This window comes from Rattus norvegicus, chromosome 1 (assembly GCF_036323735.1).
Source record: "Rattus norvegicus strain BN/NHsdMcwi chromosome 1, GRCr8, whole genome shotgun sequence".
Taxonomy (NCBI): Eukaryota; Metazoa; Chordata; class Mammalia; order Rodentia; family Muridae; genus Rattus; species Rattus norvegicus.
In genome coordinates this window covers 16,332,489-16,349,844 of record NC_086019.1, presented here as the reverse complement: position 1 = coordinate 16,349,844, position 17,356 = coordinate 16,332,489, and the positions used below count along the sequence as shown (strand labels likewise).

At 44.8% G+C, this 17,356-nt stretch overlaps 1 protein-coding gene across 1 annotated transcript in view; it reads left to right on the top strand.

Annotated features, from left to right (window-relative positions):
* LOC102547604 (60S ribosomal protein L27a-like) overlaps positions 1–17,356 on the top strand; it is a 170,201-nt gene that overhangs the window by 134,885 nt on the left and 17,960 nt on the right. The gene's annotated exons all lie outside the window — the stretch shown is intronic.

Here is a 17,356-nt window from a genome sequence, read left to right as displayed (position 1 = left end):
GAGCGCTTACCTAGGAAGCGCAAGGCACTGGGTTCGGTCCCCAGCTCCGAAAAAAAGAACCAAAAAAAAAAAAAAGTTGTTGGGTTTTGAGTTAAATTGCTTGGTATATGAGTGAAGGCAAGAGAGACAGAATAAAGCTGGGATCAAACGTAATTTAGCTCTGGGCTCAGAGCCTAAAGTCTTAACCAGTCTCTTAAGCAAATTAAAGGGAAGAGACTCAGAGAGGGGAAATAGACGGATACGGAACAAGGTATGGGGTCATGTTTGCTGTAAGCACGTTTAAGAGAGGGGTTTGCACGGCTCGCAGTCTCTGAATTCCCAGCCTTTACCTCCATGTCTGGCTCTTGATAGATCCAAGTAGACAACGGAACAGTTTGCAAAGCTCTGATACAAAAGGAGACATTCTTAATAACTTAATTAATTTATAATTAAATAAAAATGAAGAGGAAAGGAAAGACAGACAAGGATAGGGCAGAACAGAGATGACGGGTGGGTGCTTGAAGAGATGTGGGAGATGATGGTACGGAGGAGCTCCTGTCCTCAGATGCATGAGCTCTGTTCTTGAAGGCAGTTCCAACTATTTATTAGTGGCCCCTAGGTCTCTAATTAGAATCCTGTGTTTCCTTGTTTCCTAAAGGGTTGGAGACATGCCCTGAGGGCTTGTCACCAGAGGCCTTTCGTCCTTCTAATCAGCCAGATGGCAGCTGCAGGAAGTGGCTCTCGAAGTGACAGTCACAAGGTAGCGTTGACAGTTGAGGCCTCAGTTGAGCTGAGGGGCCACCAAGGGGCTTCTGCCCGAAGCTTCTTATCCTAACGTGAGCTTTGCTTGATGGGTTTCCTGTATGATCTGGGAATGACCAGGCCAGGCAGCTACTTGGTAGAACCAACAGGAAGCTGCCTGGAAGAGAGTCCTGGATGTGGGGAACGTCGATAATTCATGCTTGCTCTTAGGATTCTTAAAACCCACCCACTTCGACTGTGGCCTGCAGTATGCTCAGCTTTGTGCCCATGTGCTTATTTACAGGAAATACTTTATGAGAAGAAAATAGACTCTGAGGTTTTTTTCTTTTGGGAAATCTCTGTGAATTCCAAGATCTTTTGTGGGACCAGGGACCAGGGAAATGTATCTATCACCAGGGATGTTTTTCCTGTCATTTGTAGTCTTAAACATCTCTGCTCCCTTAGCAAGGGCAGTATATGGTTCTGATGTGTCAGTGGAAAGGGAGCGGAGTCTAATAAAAACACCACTGAGCCCTTTGGAAAGACGGCAAACAGAGGGCGCCGCCTATGTGGGCTCAGGCTGCAGACCTCACTGGGCACCTGCTCTTAGAACTGGGACAAGGGCCAGTCCTATAATTGCTGAAAGACATACACCTGCTGGTTTGTTTCCTTGGTGGCCGCAATGAATCATACCTAACGCTAGACAGAGAAGGCGCTCGTTCCCTCTGCTCCCTTTCTGTCTGCCCACTCACCCGCTTATCTGTCTCAAGGACAGCGTGATTATTCGATGCTGAGTTTAATAGGCTTCTGCTGTTGTACAAATCCTCTCTCGTGGGGACCCGAGACGGGGCTAAGTAGTTTCCCACCAAATGACATCGAAATTGGCAGCTCAGATCAGTTCAAACTTGTAGGAAATTTACAGAGAGGACATAAAATATTTGCCAGACAAAATCAGATACCCGCCCTGCCTCCCCCAACTCCCGTGCCACCCCCAAACTGTGAGGAAGTTCCAACACGGACTCTGAAGGATGGAAGGGACTTTAGTAAAAACTCGTTATTTCGTAAGTGAGGACATAAAGATTTTTAAGAGAAGAAGGTAGTTACTGTCACCCACGTAACTCAGAAAAGTTAAGGGGGGCAGTCCCTTCCCCTCCTTCTGTCCGTGCTTCTTTCCTGATCCCCAGGAAAAAACCTAACTCTCTCTCCCTTACTCCTCTCCTTCCCTTCCTCTCTTCATTCACCCCGTCTGTCTGTCTGTCTGTCTGTCTGTCTGTCTGTCTGTCTACTCTCACATTCCAAATAGGGTTAAAGGAAACTATCCACCCCTCCTCACAAAGAGTTAGAAAATGAGCCTCCTGAACTAAGCAGACAGTATACAGGTTCACAGGAGAAGAGGTACATAAGTTCATTACGAACATGGCGGCCGCACAGGAAACGGAACATCCAGTAGCTTAGTGACTCCTGGCAGATTAAATGCTTTCTTACTAGGGGAGGGAAGTGGAGGATGTAAGCAGTTGGACAAGGCATCTAGGGCCCAGGAATGGCCCTAGGCAGACCTCAGTCTGTGATGAGTTCTCCTGTGCTCTGGTGTGGTGTCCCCATCTAGGCTTCCTTACCACTTAATCCCCTGGAGGATTTGCCTACAGAGGGGATCCTTAGAGAAATGATCCCTTCTGTGCCTACATTTAGGGGGAGAAAAAAGCAAAAGTAATGGGATTGTGGGGTGTGGGAGAACGTCAGAGAGGCCTTAGTGGTGAGGTGGTTATTTTAGTTCAAAGTTCTCCACACGTTGATGTGTCAAATTTTGCAGTATTGGTTCCTGAGCCTCAGTATTACACGTCTGTCTTTCACAATGGTTTAAGCATGGACCGGAGCATACATGTGTGCATGGCATGAAGAGACACGGCTGTAGATAATGTGTTTAAATTAATGTCTAGTAGAAGTAAATGTGATAAAAACATTAAGTTTAAGAGTGGTAGGCTTTATCAAGAGGTGGCGGAATGTGACGGGGGCCATGGAGAAGCTTGCTATATTACTAATAAGCTGGTGATAGCATAGATAGCATGATTGGCCTAACTATGTGCGTTATCCACTCTGCCTCACTCTGGGCAGTGTCTGTGGCTCAGGGAACATCCTGTCTTCTTGCCTTGGAGCTAGCTGAACAGGAGGGGGTCGGGTGTGTTCACCCTTGGAAGAAGGAGTGAACTCAGGTCTGGCACGTAAGAGAAGAGATGCCAATGGCAGGTTAGGAGAACCGCAGTAAGGTGCCTTCTATCTCGGGGTAACTTCCTGGAGAGGAGATCAGGTCAGAACTTCATACTCTGAGGCACCCCAACAAAGCCAACCCATGCTGTTCCTTGTTTAAGAACATTGAATGTCTGCCGTTGTTTGTAACCCTGTGTGCACACATGGATTCAGGCCTTCCCCCCCCCCCCTTCTTCTGTCCCTGGAGGATACTGTTATTAATCTGAATTACACACAGCCTTTCTGCTTGGCAGAATCCCTGACTCTAAGGTCCACATTTTGTATGGTAGGAGTTCTCAACGTCGGTGTCTCTACCCCATTATCACATGCCTAAAGAACGTGTTTGGATCTTTTTTTCTGATGCTCTCTCTGTAAATGTAACAGCATGGACACATTGTACATCTGTATGCACGCCGTGTGTACACTGAATGCAGGGCCATGCCTCATGCAGTAAAACAGCAAGACGTTCTTGAAGAATGAGTGGCGTAAAGGCAATGACAGAGAGGAGGTGAGTTACTATAAGGACGGGGTTAACTTTCCAGAGAACAGGGGCATGGCGGTTTCCTCCACATGACACTGCGGCGGGGCGCGCTCACACATCTAAAAAGTACTGCTGTAGATTGTTTTGCCTCAAGGCCATTCTGTTTCTTTCTTTTCTTTCTTCACACTTCAGGCTCTTTTGGAGCAGCAACAACCTGGAGACAGGAAGACGAAAATAAACAGGAAGGGAGGCGTGAGGTTTGTGGGGGGGGCACAGGGGCAGGTGCTGTGTCATAGGCTCCGGTTTCCCTTGCAGCCCCTTAAGTTTCTGTCTCGGCTCTGAAGTATCTCTCCAATTTTTCTTTTCGCTTTCATCTCTACCGCCATCGCTGTAAGGCTGTGTCATCTCTGTTCTGGGTAATAATCACTCTTAAATATTGATTTTTGTCTTTCAGGTAGGGGCAAAGGAATGAGAACGGTTGACACACGGTCTGTCCCAGCCAGACACTTAGATTGGCTGAAGGGGGAGGAGATGTTCAGAGAGAAGGAGGAAGGGAAGGAAGGAAGGGGGATGGAGGGAAGAAAAGAGGGACGGAGGGACGGAAGGAGGGAGAGAGGCAATGTGGCTCAGATCCACACTCTGGTATGACTGAACTCTGGTTTGCCCTTACTCCCATGTGGATGGATAACCTGTGTCAGGGGCTCCTCTAAAGAATGTGTCGTTCTGATGCTATAGAGGCTGAGAGGAAATCCAGTGATGGAAGCAGAGAGAAGGAATCTGGGCGACTTTTGTTTGTTTTTGTCAGGTGTGCAGGCTCCCGTTCTCAGTCTCTCAGGACTCCTAAAGTGAAAGTCTGTTTCTCAGCCATTGGATGGTGGTCCTTCTGTCCATACACAGACAGAATATAGCGACTGCCACATGGTGGCAGCAACAACTCTGGCTGTTTAGCCTGGTGGGTGATGGCTCTCTCTCTCTCTCTCTCTCTCTCTCTCTCTCTCTCTCTCTCTCTCTCTCTCTGGCAACTGAGGGGCATTGGAACAGATATTTCAACGAGCTTTCTTAATGTGTCTCTTAAGCTAAGAAGTCTTGGAAACATTAGCTCGTGACTTTGGCAACTTTTCTTAAAAGCCAGGATTTTAAATCTAACTCACTAGATAGTGAAGCTGGTGGTTGTATCCCAGGGTGGTGGGGACCAGGAAGGTGACCAGATGTTCTAATTGAGTCTGCCAGTCTTGGTTCTGGCAGTGATTAGGTTCCCTGGGAGAAGTCCCAGGCAGGCTTCTCTGTGCCCGTTATCTGAACCGAGCTTATGAACTGGCCCACTTCCAGAGGACGGCCAGAGCAGCTGAGAGGGATCTGGAAACCAGGAGTGACAGGGACGCTCAGAAGGGAAGGGGACGTTTTTGCCGAGGAGAGGTGATGTGACAGATTCATTTAAAGATTGGAAGGGCTGTCACAGAGAGGAGTTTAGAACCTGCGTGCTTGGATATTAGCTTGGGAAGGGATCTTAGAAATCCTACTAAAAACTCTTCGCTTTATGATTGCTAGCTAAAGCCTAGGCCCTGGAAGACCTGTTCACTTTAGATTCCCTACATATCAGGGTGATTGACGTTGCTGTTTGATGATTGCTCACAGTGATAAAAGATAAGTGTATGCACCCTGAGACAGGGGAGAGTTTGGAGAGTTTCGGCCTTTATTCAAGTCCACCAAGTAGGTAAAAAAAGTGCTTCTGGCCCAGGGCTCCTCAGTGTGTAAGGTCTTGTTCATAGGTGGTCCTGAGAGGATGAACTCGGAGCTTCTCTAGGCTCCGCTTTTGTCTTCAGTCTGCAAAGTGCTTCTGATACAACACAGAGAGGGCATCCAAATTGGAATGCTCCAAAATCCAGGATGTTTTTGGTACCCACGTGACGCATGACATCATTCATGGAAAACTTCCACATGTGGTCTTAACAGGGTTACAGTCAAAACACAGGTGCACCGATGGCCTTCAGGCTATGGGTACAATGTGCACGTGAGGTATAAATGAATTCATGTCTAGACTTGGGTTCCATCCCCAAGGCATTTCACTCTGCATATGGAGATATTCCACCTCCACCCCGATCTAAAAGCCAAAACGCTCTCAAACCTTCTGGAGAGGGGACAAGTGACTGTCAAATGATTGAATGTATTGTCACCTGTCCACACTGCTGAGTCGCTGGGTGATGTTCCAGATGGGAGGAATGCGGCCTGACACATCTTGTGTAGCTTTGATCTGGATGGTAAGAAATGGGCGCAGGCTGTTTCCTAGGCACCAAACATTGCAGTCACTGGGCATCAAATGGCTGCGGTTGTAAGAGAGAGAGCATACAAGCTCCATTCTGTTGGAGCACAGCCTGCTAGTACTGGGAGGAAGGATGGCGATTTTGGCATCGTATATGTCAAACTGAGGTTAGGTAGGTCATTTGCAAGTGTAATGGCTATGCATGTATCTTCAAAATGTATTAGACACATTGCATGTTATATTTCTTTGTGCACATGAAGCATACGTGAATTCATGTCTAGACTTGGGTTCTATCTGCAAGGTAGTCCATCAAACACATGGAAATGTTCCTCCAGCGTCATGACTGCCTGGATGCTGTCATGCTTCCTGCCTTGATGATAATGGACTGAACCTGAACCCAGCTATATTTATATAACTAGCATGTTATATCTCTTTGCTGAGGATGAGCTAAAGAAATGACTTTGTTAAATGCAGATCAGAGATAACAGCTATTACCCAATGCTTTATACGTAGTTCCTCACTTAAGATCTAATTCACCCAACTCTATGTTTAAGAAAACCTGAACTGAAACAAAGGAAAGTTGCATAATTCTTATATAGAGAGAAGGTGACTCTGCTCAAATCCAGACAGTTTCAGATGAATTGAATTGAGCACTCAGGTTTCCCACCGTCAGAGAACATGGCTTGTGAGAACTAGATCATTCCTTGGATAAGGAGCTTTGGGTCCTCTGGCTCCCAGAACGCACTAAGTCCTCCATAAGTGTTTGTTGAATAGATGACTGAATCAGAAGTGTTTGGTAGATTCCAATCCTGGCAGAGATGCTAAGGTATGTGATTGTGTGATATCCAGGTCACCCTGACCTAGTTCACCAGTCCAGGGTGTGTTCTCAGGTACTAACCTTGGCTTCAAGACGCCGGGGCTCCTCTGAGAGTAGGAAGGTCAGGAGACCCCTCTCACCTCTCCATTCCTCAGCTCCCACCAGAGCAGCTTGCTCTTAACCAGTGCCTCTTCTCCCACTTGGCTTTTCTCACAGAGCTTTCCTGAGGCTGCTTATGAAGCAAAATCAAAATGAAGCCTGTGGTGGTTTGAATATGCTGACCCAGGGAGTGGCACTATTAGGGGGTATAAGAGGAAGTGTGTCATTGTGAGGGTGGGCTTTTGAGACCCTGCTTTTAACCACACGAGAGACAGTCTGCTCCTGGCTTCCTTTGGATGAAGATGTAGAAACTCTCAGCTCCTCCTGCATCACACCTGCCTGGACGCTGCCGTGCTTCCTGCCTTGATAATGGATTGAATCTCTGAACCTGTAAGCAGCCCTCATGAAATGTTGTCTTTTACAAGAGTTGTCTTGGTCATAGTGTGTGTTCACAGCAGAAAAACCCTCACTAAGACAAAACCCAAAGCCCCGAAGGCCCCAGTGATGTCTGGTACAGCTAAATGGTACACTAAATGGCCAAAGCAATAAGAACCCAGAGGATGAAGAGCCAAGCAACTGTTCCTTAGGAAGTCGATGACTCTAACTGCAAGCTTGATAGATGCTTGCAAATGCCTACATTATTAAAGCCCCTAGGGAAGCCGAGATGATAAAGCCAGGGACAACCATATACAACTCACATAACAAACACATGCAGTGTTCTTTGAATTCAATACGAAAAAGCCTAAAATATCAAGGGAAAATGAAAGCTTTAGGAAGTTACAGAGAGCTAAGACAGCAATCATATGCTGGTCATTACGAATCATTAGTTATTACTAATTACACGCACTAACCATTACTAACCTTCTGCTGTGTCACTACCGCTCTTACCAAGGGCATCGGTGAGCTTCGTCTTCCCAAATCAGGTCTCCACTTTCACATTACATTCCCTCTCAACAACATCTATTGTTGCTGGTCCCCTGTTCCTCTTAAAGTCTTCTCTAAACACGGAGAGCTCTGCGTTAGGCTCAACTCATCCACCACCCCTCATCCTCCTGAGGTCAATCTCATGCTCATCCATATCTCATCATTAGTGTTGGTCAAACACCTAGAGGCCATCGCTTCTATCTAGTTTTCCTCCAGGCTTCATCTATCCACTAGCCAGTTCTTTGCTGTCAAAATATACCGAGTCTGATCACTTCACATCTGCAGCCACTTCCTGTGAGGTTGAACCTCCCACAGGCTGCTGCATCCATCCAACCTTGTTTTCTGCACCGAAATCTTCACACCAGCACTGGAAACTAATCTTCTCCGTTGGATCTATGTTGCAGTTAAAAACAAACAAACAAACTAACTAACAAACAAACAAAACAGCGGGACTGGTTCTTGTGAGTACCCTTGTGGTCTATTCCTGCTAGTTCTGGCTCCAGTGGGGTTGGAACTAGAGTTAATTTATCTCAGTGGCTCCACGATGCCCCCAAGCACTCTCTGACCAAATGGGTTGCTGCCATGCCAGTTTCATACAGAGACCACCTATCTTGTGGCTCCCTTACTGTGGACTCTGCTCACCTTTCCAGCATCCATCCCTTGGTCTCAGTGGTGGCTACCCTCTCATAACTCTCTGTGGCTGCTCTGTTTACATTCCCAACATCTGCTCCTTAATAGTTATGATATAAACTCCCAACGACCCATTAAAATCAGGACTCAACAGTCAGATTTATATGTTAAATTCTCAATCCACAATACATCCACACAGTAAACACAACCAATTGATAAGGATATAAACCACCCACCTAGATAAGATAAATTTGCGTACAGAAATCCATCCCAACTACATTTGCAAGTCAAGACCACCCAGTTCTGGGTCATCTTTCTCTATCTCCATCTTGATTCTCCTCCCCTTCTCCTTCTCTCCCGCCTTACGAAAACCTTGTCCCCGTCTTATGTTTTTACTGTCCAGTCATGGCCTTAACCTAACTTGTGCCAGCCCTCACCTGCATATTGACATCAACCTACAGACCTATGTATGGTATATGGTGGTATCCAGTAAATATTAGCTGAATAAAGAAAATGTTTGCAAAGACATACATAATCTGTTGTTTATTTCATGTGAATTTGGCAAACTTTAAGGATTATAAATATTGCTATTCAAGCTGACAGGAATCACTATTAGGATTTATAAACCGTTACCATTTTTTGTCTATTGGATAACAATGAAAAAAATATGCATTAGGAAAGTTTCTATAGCCAGCCAAGGTGGTTTATATCTGTAGCCTCAGCACTCAAGAGTCTGAAGCCATCTGGGCACCCCTGTGAGACCCCGTGTCCAAGAAACAAAAACAAAATCTAAAAGTTCCTAATCTATGTGCCGTTTCCCTGTGTGTGTTCAGGAACCTTTCCCAGAGAAGCATTTCGAGTAGCACAGACACCAACCTTGTACATTAGAACCACTATCGCCTGCATGGCTCTTTAAATAAATTACATAAAGCCATTATAAAATTAGTAAATAATAGTGACATAGGAAAATGGAATTCTATGTTAGGCAAAAAAGGAGATATAAAAACACACTGGGATAAATATTGGGAATAAATTTTTTTTTCCAGCTGGCCCTGCTGACAAAAGTAAAGGTTTTGTCAGAAAAAGCCTTTGCAGAAATCAAGTGAATATTCTGGCAATGAGAAGCTCATACGCTAGAATAATTTGAGGAGTAGACAGAAACGAAACAGACTTTCTGAAGTGATGGGTCTGGGAGACTGTAAACAGAACAAAACAAAGGAAAACGGTGAGATCCTACGTGGAAACAATGTCTCCAGGCAGAACTCATCCATCCCCACACTGCGATAGCTTCCAGTGCTTATCTGCAAGGCTAGAAATGTAGGTTTGCAGCATGGCCAGGGTCTGGATTAGTGGGAATTGACTGCCCAGGAGTTTGTTCCCCTGGAGAAGCAGAGAACGGTGCAGCACTTTAGATGGGTGAGTTCCTTTTAAACTCCCAGGAGGAGACAATTTCTATAAGTAAGCGCCTGTGCCTGACTGATTAGGTGACCTGGTACAAAACCCCACGCCTCTGACTCCTTTCTGTCTGTCTCTCTGTCTCTGTCTAGCCACCCTCTCCTATGTCCTCTCCTTTCCTTTGATCCCCGTCTCCTCCTTCTTTCTCTTGCTTCCTCCCATTTGGCTTTTCTCCTTTTCCTTCTGTCTCCGGGGACAAAACAAATTCTTCACCTTATCTCTCCCATCTTAGTTCAGCATTTTCTCTCCGCAAGCACTGTCTCGAAATCTTAACTTCAACCTAAGGAACTGATCAAAGAAATTTCCCCCCGAGACTGTACAGCGCTTCCTGGATTACATTTTAAGACAAGTTTCTTGTTGCCCAGGCTGGTTGCAAATGTACTTCAGAGAACAGGCTAGCCTTGAACTCACAGTCCTCCTGCCTTAGCTTCATTATTCTAAGCTCACAACCTTGGGAAGCTCTCGTTACATGATTTGCTTTGTTTTCAGACAGGGTCTCTCTGTAGCCCTGACTGTCCTGGACTCGTTTTGTAGACCAGGCTGGTCTCGAAATCCCAGAGATCCACCTACCTCTGCCTCCTGAGTGCCAGTGTTAAAGGCAGGTACCACCATGCCCAGCTCTCATTACGTTTTTGATAATGGTGGTATTGAACTTGCAAAGTTTCCATATCTACTCAGCATTTATGATGATGTAGTGAGCTGGTACTGGGCACCAGTGATGCTCCTCCCTCCCTCCCTCCCTCCCTCCCTCCCTCCCTCCCTCCCTCCCTCCCTCCCTTCCTTCCTTCCTTCCTTCCTTCCTTCCTTCCTTCCTTTCTCTCCTTCCTGAGTCCAAGTCCCACAGTGCAGTGGAAACTGGCATGGAACTCACTGTGTAAGTCAAGCTGGGGTAAACCCTCCTGTTCACATCTCTGCGGGCTGGGATCACAGGCTGAACCTTCCTTCCTTCCTTCCTTAGCCATCCTTTCAGGAGATCCTAGGAAATAAGTGTTCTCCTTCTCATTATTCAGATGAAGACAATGAGGCCCAGAGAGGTCTGCACGCCTACTGAGTGGGACAAGGACCCAGCAGGTGTGTTTTTACCGTGGCAAACACACCTAAGAAGTCTCGAAGGACATTGGGTTTTGAAATAGATGTAGATGGAGAAGCAGGAGTAGAAGGAAGAAGGAGTAGGAGGAGGAGTAGGAGGAGGAGGAGGAGAAGAAGAAAAGAAGAAGAAGAAAAGAAGAAGAAGAAGGATTCTAGAAACCACACAATCTTGTTTAAAACTAACCCCTTCTTTTGACCAGAATACATGCTCACGTGACCAAAAGTCTTGGCAGAGTTCAGGGACAATCCTTGCCGGGAAACAGTGAGCTTCACATCATCAGAGGACTGAGACTCTCCAAGTCTTGTCTGTAGACCTGCTCACAAGGGACTAGGCGTGGACTCAGCTGCCACCCCCTCTTGTCCTATGGAGAAACTGATGGCCAGCGCTAGGCCAGCTTAAAGCAGTAAGACTGACACTCAGCATGGTACCCACTGCTCTAATTGTACCCAAGACTGAGCAGGTAAAGAGGGACTCAGGCTATCAGGTAAACCCTTCCATCCTCTCCTTTTCAGTGCCTGGAACCCCAGTTCTCTCTTCTCCTGTCACTTCTGCCTCTCACAGCCCAGGAAGGTAAGAAGAAAGCACGATTGTCGCCTGTCAGTAAAATGAAAAACAAACACAAACAAACCAAAAAGCCCACAAGGTTCTGAAAAGAGAGAACAGTGACTATTGCTTGCAAAAGATTGTATAGTTTTATAACTTTAATTTAAAACAGCACACCTAATTATCATCGCCACCATTATGCCATTATTTTTGGAACTATGAAAGGGCTTTCAAGTTTATTATTGTCTTTAATCTTCGCAACTCGAGAGTAGTCAGTCAAGCATGACTGCCTCTCGTGAAGCGTTTGTGTGTTTTTCTTATAGCCACTTTACTTCTGGTCTGCGATTGCTGTCTTACCGCATCTGACTGGTTTTTTTCTGAACTATTTCCTATGGATTAAACTCTGTCCTGTTATGGCTGATTTCTTGGATTGGCAAAATAGGAAACTGCCGAGTGCGTGTAGCATCTTCTGTGCTGCCAGCATCCAGGAGAAATGAATCTAATAGCTTTACAGTTTTGCTCTTCTGTACGGAATTCTATTTGGGCATGGGGGGAGCACAAAGAAATAAAAATAAAAGCCACAGATAACATAAAAACATCCTACCTGAAACCAAGACTGTAAACTGTTTTTGCGTGAATTCTTCCTTAGGTTCTGATAATGAGAGGTCCAAAGACCTTGGGAATGAGAATTTCCAATCCCCATGGGAAACATGTGGACTCCTCAGAGGGAGCTATTCACAAAGGGCCTTAGGGACGATGAGTCTGGAGCTGAGTCAGCTCCTGGGACATTGAGCTGGAAGAGATGACAAGGCCAGAATTGAGCTGGTTTTCAAAATTCTTCTCACCAAATATAGTGAACACAGCAATCAATCAAAATTGCACTAATGTCACTGCTTTTCTCCCCCTGCCAATCATATTAGAGGCTACCTAACCCTTCTGGAAATTTCCCCTAGACTTGCATAAAAGGTGTCTGCGATTCCCTCAAGTCACCACTATTTTGATGAGTGGTTGGCCCCTGCATGCTGGTAATTTGATTTGTACAGAAAGCTGCTCTTTGCCACTGCATATGATACGAGTCTGGGGTCATCCTTCAGTGATTCTTGGACTCTTAACAGTTACCTCTCTGTCTTATAATGTCATAAACCATTCTCTTTCATATTTGCCATGTAATTCCATTGTTTATAATTCTCTGTATTGTAGGGGATGTAGGATAAATAATCTGTTTACATAAATACTGGAACAGGTACGATAAATTCTCAGTAATGATGCATAAGACATATATGGCAATTGGAATGAAAATATCTACCATAGACTCATAGATTTAAATGCTTGGTCTCCAGTTGGTGGCAATGTCTGGGGAGGCTTAGGAGGTGAGGCCTTGTTGAGGGAAGTGTGCCATTGGAGATGGGCTTTGGGAATTGAAAGACTCAAGCCATTTCCAGTATGACTCTCTCTGCTTTGTGCTCAATGTTCAAGATGTCGACTCTGGGCCTCTATTCTGGCCGCCATGCTGCCTCCTGTTCACAACTTCTTCACCTTGATGGGCTCTTACCATTCTGGAAGCACAAGCCCTAGTAATCTTTTCCTTCTACAGGTTACCTTTCACCATGGTGCTTCATTACAGAATTAGAATAGTAACTGATACAATATTTTAAGGCTTTGGGCAAATAGCATAAAAATGTACCTAAAAGTCTTACCAAGGTGTGCTCTTGAAATCATTGCAGGGTCTGTGGTCATATCGCCCCAAACACATCTGATGTCATCTAAAATTATTGCAGGAGACTCTGTATTTAATCTATAAAAACCCATGCTTGGGAGTTCACGTGCTTTAATCATCAACTACTTGGGTACTAACTGCTCATGAGATTTGTGTGTGTGTGTGTGTGTGTGTGTGTGTGTGTGTGTATGTGTGTATGAATAATGTTTTCAAATTCTCCATCCAATTTTTCCACTGAAAGCTTAAAAAAGAAACTATCTTGTAAGAATTCTTTCTGTACTAAAGCTTCTAACTTCTTGTCTATCACACATTTTTAACAGGCTCACAATTTGCTTTTCTTAATGGTGTTTTTAGACAGGCATGAATAGCTATTGAATTTTATCAAAGACCTCAATTGGTATCTGTTGATAATCTTTCTTATTTTAAAACCCATAGATGTGTTGTTGTACTGCCGAACTGCTCTTTTATTAATAAACGCTAGTATACTCCACACGGTATAATTTTGTTTGACAGTATTTTCAGGAAAACGAACCATCTAAGCCTGTCAAGTTGTCCATTGCTTTCTGTCACAGAGATTTCTGGATGCTAAACGGCTCTCCCTTTCCCAGCAGCAGGCATCAGGTGGCCGATAGGACCAAGCTGCTGACCTCAGGGTAGGGAGCCCGTGCCCGGGTTGGCGCGACGTGGGTGAGACCAATTAGGTTTTCCTCTTGAGGGTTTCACTTATCCAGTCAGTACGTGATGAGCTCCGGAGCCGAGAGCGCATGCCAGAAAGACCAGATGGCAAGCGTGTTGGGCCATGTGCGAGATGAACGTGCAGATAGTCAGGAAGCCCGGTGCTCCTGAGTTAGAGCAGGGTGCTCATGACTTCCGGAGGGCTTTTAAGTTTCTCACATTTCCAGTGGGTTCACACGTGCTCTTCGTCCCCAGATTCTCTGGAAAAACTGCAGGGTGACTTCATTTGCGCACTGTGCCTTTCTTCATTTAGGTTCCTGACACTGCAGTAGAAAAGCTTTCATTGGGGACACGGCCACCTTCGTATCCACTACAGATCACGGCAAATTCTGTGGCTCTCCGTCTCAGAACAGTAGGGAGAACGCTTGCCTCTTTTTAAAACCAAAAGCGTTGAGCTCAACGTTAAACGAACCCGAGGTGGACGTCTCTTCCCAGCTTCATAGTTCAGCGAATCTTTAAAATTAATGAAGTTTCATATTGGGCTTTTTCTGTAAATGTAGCTTGGAGGAACTCTAAATTAACAAAAGAATTAAATCGATAAAAAGTAGCAACCACAAGGCAATGTGTTATTAAGAAAGATTTCTTAAGGCAGGAAGAACGTCTCAATTTTAAGAAAATCATTTTTTTCTTCAAACCAAGAGTGTGTTGCCCTTCCAGGATTGAATTCACAGGGTCCCTTTGCTTCCTAAGAGGTGTCTGTGTGTCTTTTCGCTAACCCACCAGGCCTCTGGCAGTTGGAAGTAATCAAGTCTTCTCATGAGAGGCTCAGCCTTTATTTCTCATCTCAGGCCTCAGTTGGGTCCTGCTAGCCAGGGCCCCAGGAGCTCACTCTGGTCGTTCTGAGTTTCCATGCCAGAACTGGGCAATATTTTCAGTGAAAGCGTTGATTTAGGTCTTTACACACAATTACCAGTTTCATCAACATCAAGATATCTTACAACATCAAGATAAGACAGATTTACTTTGTGAAGAAAACTGTTTTCTTTTCTATGCAAAACAGAACTCTGAAGTGTATTTCTTATCACTGGAATTAAGCAGCATGCCTGCTGGGACTTTAAGAGTAGTAACCTTATCTTTCTTTGGAGGTGACAGGAAGCTGGGGGTGTCAAGTTACGCTCCCATAGGAGCAGGCACCATTCTGGGAAGCGTCTTCAGTAATAATGAGAATGGAGATGGACAGTAGTAAGCTGTAAGGGTATCTGAATTAACACTGCATTTGGCTGCAGGGACTAGAAACGCAGGTAGAGAGTAGCTGCGATGTTTCCACTGCAAACCAAGTGCAAAGATTGATTGACAGCTTAGGCTTTGCATAGCAGCTTCGTGATGCCCTCAGTGTACTGTGTTCCAGCTCTGTCTTCTCAGGGTGGCAAGATGACCCTTCGACGTCCAGCCTTCTGTCCTCAGAAGAGGAAGGGGAACAGGAAGAAGGCAGACATTTTCCAAAAACCTCTAGTAGACCTGGACTTCTGCTTGAAATCGCCATAACTGATAATCACATACTTTTGAGGTTAAGGCATTCCACGAAGGTGGCACACGCCTCTTGAGAAGAACCATATTTTTTAAAAAGTGAAGATGAGAGAATAGTTAGTTAGTGGGTAGACAGTAGTGGATATCCAATGGGGGGATTCCTTCCATTTTCTACTTCCTTTTCTCTCTTCTTTTAAAAAAGGCAATAGGCCATCTTTTATGAGTTCACAATGGAGAAGACAGAACTTGGGGGCTGGAGAGATGGCTCGGGGGTTAAGAGCACTGATTGCTCTTCCAGAGGTCCTGAGTTCAAATCCCAGCAACCACATGGTGGCTCACAACCATCTGTAATGTCTTCTTCTGGTGTGTCTGAAGACAGCTATAGTGCACTCGCATACATAAAATAAATAAATACATCTATAAAAATGAAAAGAAAAGAAGGAGACCTTGGGATGATAGGGAACCTGGTCAGTCAGAAGTTGAAAAAGGACAGTCATAAGCGCTTTGAATTCAGAAGGGACTCCTTGTTTGTCTGAATATCGACCATCTTAAAATAATCACTTCACCTTTGGGCTTTTGTTTTGTAAGTGAATCTGATTGGACGATTGTGTAGAGGCGCTGTATGAAATAGAACACCATTGTGGCTTAGGCTTGTGGCACTGTGTGGGCAAAGAGAAACTGATTTCATCGTTTGTTTGAGACAGGGTTTCATGTAGCCTGGGGCCAGGCCCACTCTGCAGCTAAGGAAGGACAAGATAGTCTTGAATTCTTGAGCTTTCTGCCTCTGTCTTCCAAATGCTGGGACTTCAAGTGTATACTACCAAGCCTGATTCAATATACTGCCATTGATTTTAGAGTTTTAGGTAACAACAAACCATTTCTCTCCTTCTAGAACTGCCTCTTCCCAGTGGTGGAATCCAGGGGCTTCATTCATGAAGCAAGGGTTCTAGAACACACACTCTCTCTCTCTCTCTCTCTCTCCTCATATTTTGAGACAGGGTCTCACTTAGTTGCTGGGGCTTAGACTTGAATTTACCCTGAATTTCAGATAAGTCTTGAACATTTGATTTCCTGCCCCACCCTCTTACAGGCCTCTAAAACATTGTAGCTTCAAAATCTATTTTCAAGAGAAGTAGTTTCATTTTGCACTTAAAAAGAACAGTTGCCTATAAAAGTGCATATATTTCAAAGCACGTTCTTGGTCATTTTCACAGGAGAGGGGGGTGGAATTAGATCGAAAGGACTCTAAAGATAGTCACCATGGCTCTGCAAGGCATTGCCCTTCTCCCCCACTTCCTCTGCCTTGTTAAAAACTATTAGATTATATTTCTAAAGTTAGCCCCAAAGATTTGTTCCCTTACGTGACTACTTTTTCATCCTGAGGCTACCAAGGTCCAGCTATCAAAGTATTGAAGTCCAACAATCAAAAGCTATCTTTTGCTGCCCTAACATGCCCAATTAAATGAAACACCTGGTCCTAACCTGAGGTTTTCCCTTTTCCCTCTATTAATCACCATTTTCCTATGAGTCACATTTGTATTCTTTCTATCTGCAGGCAGTCATTGATCTCCCATCTTTGTCCCCTTCTTTCTCTGTCTACATCTTTGTTCCTTATCTCTACCCTTCATTTCTCTGAGGCAAATAAATCTCTTTTGGGTGGAGAACATGGCCTTAGGTTGTCTTGAGATGACTTTGAGGTTCCCTACGAGGTTTAATGGAAAGATAATCATTTATCTTTGGAGACTGAATTACATTAGGCCTAAGATTTTGGTGGGAACACACTAGAAACACCAATATAATCAAGAGGAGCATGAATCAATGATTAATCATTATGATGGTTAATTTTAATTATCAATGTGAAAAAAAATCTAGGACGATCTGGGAAGACAGCTTGGGTGAAGGATTGCCTTCCTTATGTTAATTATATGGAAAGACTCAGTCCACTGTGGGTGGTTTCATTCCCTAGGCAGGGTGTATTGCCCATTTAAGTGTAGAGTGCATACTGACCATGAATGCTTTCGTTCTCCTTGAGCTCTTGACCGTAGACTAGCTCTTGTAGGTTCTTGCCTTGACTTCCCCACAATGACTTAACTTGGAACACTTTCTTCCTTAAAGCTGATTCTGTCAGTGTATTTCAGCCAGCCACAGATATGAGACTAAAACAATCATCTTTT